This window comes from Annulohypoxylon maeteangense, assembly GCF_022496945.1.
Source record: "Annulohypoxylon maeteangense strain CBS 123835 unplaced genomic scaffold GGS22scaffold_16, whole genome shotgun sequence".
NCBI classification, from domain to species: Eukaryota; Fungi; Ascomycota; class Sordariomycetes; order Xylariales; family Hypoxylaceae; genus Annulohypoxylon; species Annulohypoxylon maeteangense.
In genome coordinates this window covers 961,110-968,562 of record NW_025953263.1, presented here as the reverse complement: position 1 = coordinate 968,562, position 7,453 = coordinate 961,110, and positions in this window count along the sequence as shown.

Genomic DNA, 7,453 nt, shown 5'->3' with positions numbered 1-7,453 from the left:
ATTAAATTATTAATTATTAAATTATTATAAAAATTAATTTAATTAATTATTAAATTTACTTTTAAATTAATTAAATAATTAATTTAAAAATTAATATATTAATTATTAAATTAATTATTAAACCGATTTAAATTTTAAATTAAAAATTAATTAATTAATTATTTAATTAATCGAATAATTAATTTAAAAATTAATTTAATTAATTATTAAATTAATTTTTAAATTAACTTTTAAATTAATTTAAAAACTAAATTAAAAATTAATTTATTAATTATTAAATTAATTATTAAATCGGCGTAATTAAATTAATAATAATTACATAAGCTTTTTATACGATTTAATTAATTAAAAGCTTTAAAAAAGTAAGTTTATAATAAATGAATAAAAAAGCAATTAAAAGTTATATAATTACGAACGTTTTATTATAAAACCCGTTTAAAAAAAATTTCCTACTTTAATAATTTATTAAGCTTAATCGAGAACTTTTTTTTATTTTTCCCGAAATAAAAACCTTTTTAAAACTCGAGTAAATTAAAAAAACGTTATATTAAATTTAATATAAATAAATAATAAATTAAAATATTTAAAATTAAAATTATTAAAATAAGTAAATTTAAATTATATAATTTAAAAAATAATTATTAATATCGATATTAATTCGTTATTAATTCGAAAAACGTTAAAAAAAAAATATAAAAAAATTTTAATAAAAGTTTAATAAAAATAAAAGTAATAAATATCGAAGTTTTATATGGTTTTAATAATCCGGAAAAAATGAACGAATATATATAATATTTAATGAAAAAATTATAAAATATTATAAAAATAACGGTTTTATTATAAAAAGCGTTTTTTATAAAAATGGTAAAATAGTAAAATTTAAAAATAAATATAATTAAATTATAAATGGTTAAATATTAATAAAAATGAAATAAATAAAAGTTAAAATATATATAAATTAAATTAAAAACGGTAAATAAATATTATAAAAAAATAATAATTAAAATACGTAAAAATAATTAAAAGAAAATTATATTCGAAATATTTAAAAATAATAAGTTTTTATAAAATATTAAATAATAAGTTAAATTTTAAAATTAATAATTATTATAAAATATTTAATTATTAAATATAAAACGATTTTTATAAAAAAAATCGTAAACGGAAAATTATTAAAATAAAAGCGGTATATTAACGAATTAATTTTTTTTATTTTTTTAAGTAATTTTAATTAATATTTTTAAAAATATGAAAAAAAATTTAAATAATAAATTTTAAATTTTTAAAATGGTAAAATAAAAAAAAATTAAAAAGATAATAAAATATATTAAATTATAACGAACGTTAAAAAAAAATATATTTTTAATCGGTTTTTTTAAAGTATGCGGGAAATTATTATTTTAAGTTTTTTTCGTAATTATTACGTAAAATTTTATATTAAAATATTATTTTAAAATTTTTAAAAAAACTTTAATAATAATATTTTTTAAATTAAAAAAAATTATAAAAGAAAAAATTTTATTTAATATTTATAAATTAATAATATTATTAAATATAATAAAAAAAATAATTAAAAAAGTAATATCGATAAAAATTATTTAAGTAATAAAGGAAAATTGTTTTTTTTTCGATAATTAAATGAGAAATAAAATGTATAAATTTATAAAAATGGTTATAAGAATAATTATTAAAAAAGTTTATTCGGCGTAAAAATATAATGAAATAACGTTGTTTTTTTAATTAAATATTTTAAAAGTATTTAATAATGTAATTTTATAACGGATAATATACGTATTATATAAAAAGGGATTTTCGAATTAAATTAAAATTTAAGTAAAAAGTTATATAAATAATAAAAAAGTATTATTAATTTTTAACGAAAATTAATCGAAATGAAAACGAATCGATATTAAAATATTATAAGGTTTGTTATTTTTTTAATTTTATTTATATTATATATAATAATATTATATAAAAAGTTAAAATAAAAAAAATTTTAATAATAAAGTTTATAAATAATATAAATTTATTAATTATAATAAAAAATATAAAAAAAAATTACGTAAAATTAAAAAAAATTTATAAAATTTACGAATTATAATTAATATAATATGGGATATTTTTTATATTATAAAAAAGCGAGTTAATATATTTTATTAAAATATATAAGCTTTAAATAAAAACGGTTTAATTAAAAATAATTTACGTAATATTTACGAAAAGTGTTAAGTTTTTTAATGTATAATTAAATTAAAAATTTAAATAAAATAAATATTTAAAAGAGTAATACTGGCCGCGCAGTACGAAAGCCGGATTTTTCCCGCGCAGTACCCCGCCAGAATCGAGTATACTTCTCCTCGCATACAAATCGCCGTACAAATACATGTACTAGTGATGACTCAATTGACAATTTTCGAAACTTTAATCATACCCCACTACACTTGTACACCCCTAACTTCAACCTGTTTTCTCTTGATGAAATAAATCAACATAAATATGAACTCTGCATCAATCGAAAGAGATTTAAAAGGCAATTCGATTGATATCAGATGCAGCTATGCCAGTCCTGAATTGGCTGACATATAGCTGGTTGAAGTCAAGGCCATACATTGGCTATTTGGTAAGCTTTCAATCGAAGGGTCCTGGTCTCATATATCAAGTACATCAGCCACTTTTCGCCCAATTATCCAGTTGAATATAACTGCCAGAAGCGTGCAACCTATATTGATCGATTCAGTGCTTCAAGCTCTTTCATATAAACCTGGTTTCAAAGTCCTCCAACCCGAATTGATTGCGAAATAATAGGTTGAACTGAAACGAATACTTCGGTGGTGGATCTGATAGCTTTCAGTTCTAAGGGAAATCCTGGCCCTATTACCGAAGTATGCCTTTCACTTCAACCACTTATATCTTCTTCAATTCGCAACTAGCATAAGTGCACCCTATATCAATCGAATCCCCTTTGAGAGCGCAATCAATTAGTCCAAGATTCATATTTATGATGATTTATTTCATGGAAGGAAAACAGGTTGAAGTTGGAGGTGTACAGGCGAAATAAGGTTTCTGTCTTGTGTCAATTGAGTCATCGCGAGTACAAGTATATGTACGGCGATTTGTATGCGGGCAAAGGTACCTTTGATTCTTAGCGGGGTACTGCGCGGAAAAATCCGGCTTTCGTACTGCGCGGCCAGTATTACTCATTTAAAAGTTATTAAATAAAAATAAAAAAGTAAATTTATATTTTTATTAAATTAACGGTTTTTATTTAAAATTATAACGTTTTTAAAGTAAAAAAAATATATATTAAAATAATTTAATTTATTATAATTTATAAAATAATAATATAATATATAATAAACGAAAATAAATAAATAAAAAAAATAATTAATAAATTACGTTTAATATAATTATAATATTTATAAATAATAAACGAAATGTATAAAGTTATTTTTATTATTAAATTAAAATTAAAAATAAAATATTTATTATTATATTTTTATTTAAACTTAAAAATAATAAAATTCGAAATTAAAGTAAAAATATTAAAATTTAATAAAATTATTATAAAAATAAAAAAAAAATCGTAAAATAGTTTTTACGAAATAAAGGAAGAAAATAACGGAAATACCGAGGTTTTTTAAACGTTAACGTACCACTTTTAACCCGGTATAAATATAAAAATACATATCGTAAAAAATAATTAAAAAAGTGGTAAAAAACTTTAAATTTTTTAAATATAATAATAAAAAATTAAAATATAATATAAAAAAAGTTAATATAATAATGGAATATTTTAATATTAAATATAAAATTAAAAAACATTAATATTAAAAAATAATATTACAAGTTAAAAAAATATAAAGTTTTAATTTTATTTTAAGTAAAAATAAAAATAATAAAATTTAATACGTTTTTATTTAATAAAAAAATCTTAATAATAATAATATTAAAATATAAATATAAAAAAAAGTAAATAATATATTATATAATAATAAAATATTAACGGTTCGAAAACGAATAATAAACGTTACGAAAAAAATTTACTTTAAATAATTTTATTATTTAAGTTAATTATAAAAAAAATACTAAATGATATAAACGAAATTAAAATAATAATAAAATAATTTCTTTGGAAAAAATTATTTTTAATATATAAAGTAACATTAATTATAATAATAATTAAAATAATATAATATAAAAAAAAACGTTAATAAAAATAAATCGTTATTATATTAATAATAATAAATAACTTTAAATAAATATTAAATTATTATTATTTGTTTAATTAAAAAAGTAAATTAAAGTATTAAAATTTTTAAAATTAAAATAAAAATAAAAATTTAAAATATTAATAAATATACTTTAATAATTTCGTTATATAAAATTATTATAATATAAATAATAATATTAATATAAATTAAATTAAAATTATACCCGACATAAAACATTTACGGTTTAAAACCGGGTAAGTTTAGTTAATTAATTATAAAAATAAGGTTATTTTAAAGATTTAATTTATTTATTATTATAATTTTTACTTTCGTACGGAAAAAATCTTTATTTATTTATTAATGTCGAAAATCGGGATTACCTGGTAATAATTTATACTTATAAATTTTAATATACGTAGTTTTATTAAAATTGTTTTAAGAACGTTAACGAATTATAATCGAATAATAAAAAAAAAGAATTTACGTTAAAATAAAGTTTATAAAAATATAATAATTAAATATAATGTTATTAAAATTATATTTAAATAATATAACGATATAAAAAAATAATTTTATTCGAAAAGTGTAAATAAAACGATAATTAATAAAAACGTTTTATAATATTAAAATTAATATATAAACGGTATATTATATTAATAATTTTAATTTGAAATATTTTATAAAATTAATATTAATTATTAAAAAAATTTATAAAAAAATTTTAACCGGTAATAAAAAAAAAAAAAAACCGCATAAATTTTATTAATATTATTATAATAACGTTATTATTAAATATTTTAAAAATAATTTATATAATAATTAATAAAAATTATAAAATATAATCGATTTATTAATAATATATTTACAAAAATATAAATATTTTTTCGATTAACGTATTTTTTATAAATAATAATTAAAACCTAATAATAAACGTAATTAAAAAAAAAACTTCGTTAAATATTAAACGATACGTATTAAAAATAAAACGAAAATAAATTATATACGAAATATTATATATTATTAAGTTATTTTAATTTAAAATTAACGTTATTATATCGTTATTAATTTAATAATTATTCGGAAAATTTTAAAATTAAAAAAAAAATTTATTTATAACTTATATATAATATAATAAAAATATATATACTTTAAAAAAACCAGGAATAATATAATAAAAAACTTTATAAAAATAAAAATAAAATACATTTTTTTAAAAAAGCCGTTTAATTATAAAAAATAAGTTTTTTCGAAAATAAAATTATTTCGAATAAAATAATAATAATAATAATATTAAATCGTTAATGGTTTGAAAAAAATAAAAAAACCATAAAATTAAATAAAAATAACGAAGTTTATATAATAAAATAAACATTTTATTTCTTATTATTATAATCATTTAATGATAATTTTTTTATTTTTTTTATTAAAAAGGTAAGGTTTTATAATTATATAATAAAAAATAATATCTTTACGTAACGGTGATAAAAATTAAACGAAACGAGTTAGGTTTTTTTCGGCACACGGTTTTTACCTAAAAATTTACTGAATAATAAAATCGTACACTTATTTGAAAAAAATTCGAAAATAAAAATAATCGGCGTAAAATTTAATAATAATAATAATAATAATAATTATAATATAATTTTTATATTTTATAAAAATATTAAACTTAAAAATATAAAATATATAATATTAATTTATATTTATTATTAATATTTTTTAAGAAAAAAAATAATTTAATTATACCGAATATATAATATACGTTAAATTAAAAATATATATCGTTATATAAATTATTTAATAATTATATAAGAAAATTTTTAAATAAATATTTATTTATATTATTTATTAAAAATTAATTTTAAATAAATTTAAAAATAATAAAAACGTATTAATTCCCGTAAAATGCTTAAATTATTTAATAATATTTATTATAAAAATTAATTACGTTTAAAATTATTTTAAATAATAAATTAATTTTATATATAAAAATAAAAAAATTTTAAATTTATATTAAAATTTAAAAATACTATTATAAAAAATATTTAACAATTAAAATTAAATATAACGAAATATTTATTTATTAAATAATATAATTAATTAATTAATAATTATTTAAAAGTTATTTAATAATATAATATAAATTTATTATTTTTAAAATAATTTAAAATAAAAAAATAATAAATATTTTATCGAAAAATTTCGTTAAAAAATAAAATATATAATACGCATTTTTATTAATAATTTTAATTAAATAAAAAACATTAAAATTATTATCGTTATAAAATTATTTATTATTAATTAATATATAATATAAAAAATAAATTAAATTATAATTAATATTATTATTATTTATAATAAAAAAATATAATAATAATATATAATTTTTCGAATATTTAAAATAATAAATTTTAACCGTAAAAAATTAATTAAAATAATAATAATAAAATTAAATAAATATAATATAATTAAAAAAAATTATAAATAAAAAACGCTTTTTAAATTATATTATAATAATTTTATATTAATAATAAATATAATATAAAAATAAAAACATAATTAAAATAAATATAAATAAAAATATTATAAAATTATTAATAATATTAAATAAAAAATAATGTTATTTACGTTATATGGTTTTCGTTAATTGCCGCGTTATATCGAAAAAGGGCTTAACGTTAATTTAAACGTGTTATAAATTATATTAAAATTACGTTTTATATTTAATTAATTTTAACCATTTTTAATTTTATTAATTTAACGTTTTAATTTTTATAATTAAATTTAATCGAAAGCGTTTAATTTAAATTACTTTTTATTTTATTTATAAACTTTTAAGTTTAAATTTAATTATAAAAATTAAAATTAAAAAAAAACTTTTACTTTAATCGATTTAAATTAATTTTAATCTTTTAAAACTTTAATCGTAAATTTTTAATTTAATTTTATTTTTATTAAAATATAACTTAATTTATTCGAAACCGTTTTTCGAAAATAATTAAATAATTATAATTATTAAATTTTTAAAAACGTTTTAATTACGAAATAATTAATTAAAAATTTAATATTATAAAAAAATATAAATTTTAAAATAAAAATTAAAAACTTAAATTAAGGTATATAAACGCTTATTTATTTTATATAAAATAATATATATATTTTTCACCGGCGTTTTTCCGGCTTTATATAACGTAACAATTAACGTAAAACACATAACGTAATTAACATTACTTTAAATAAAA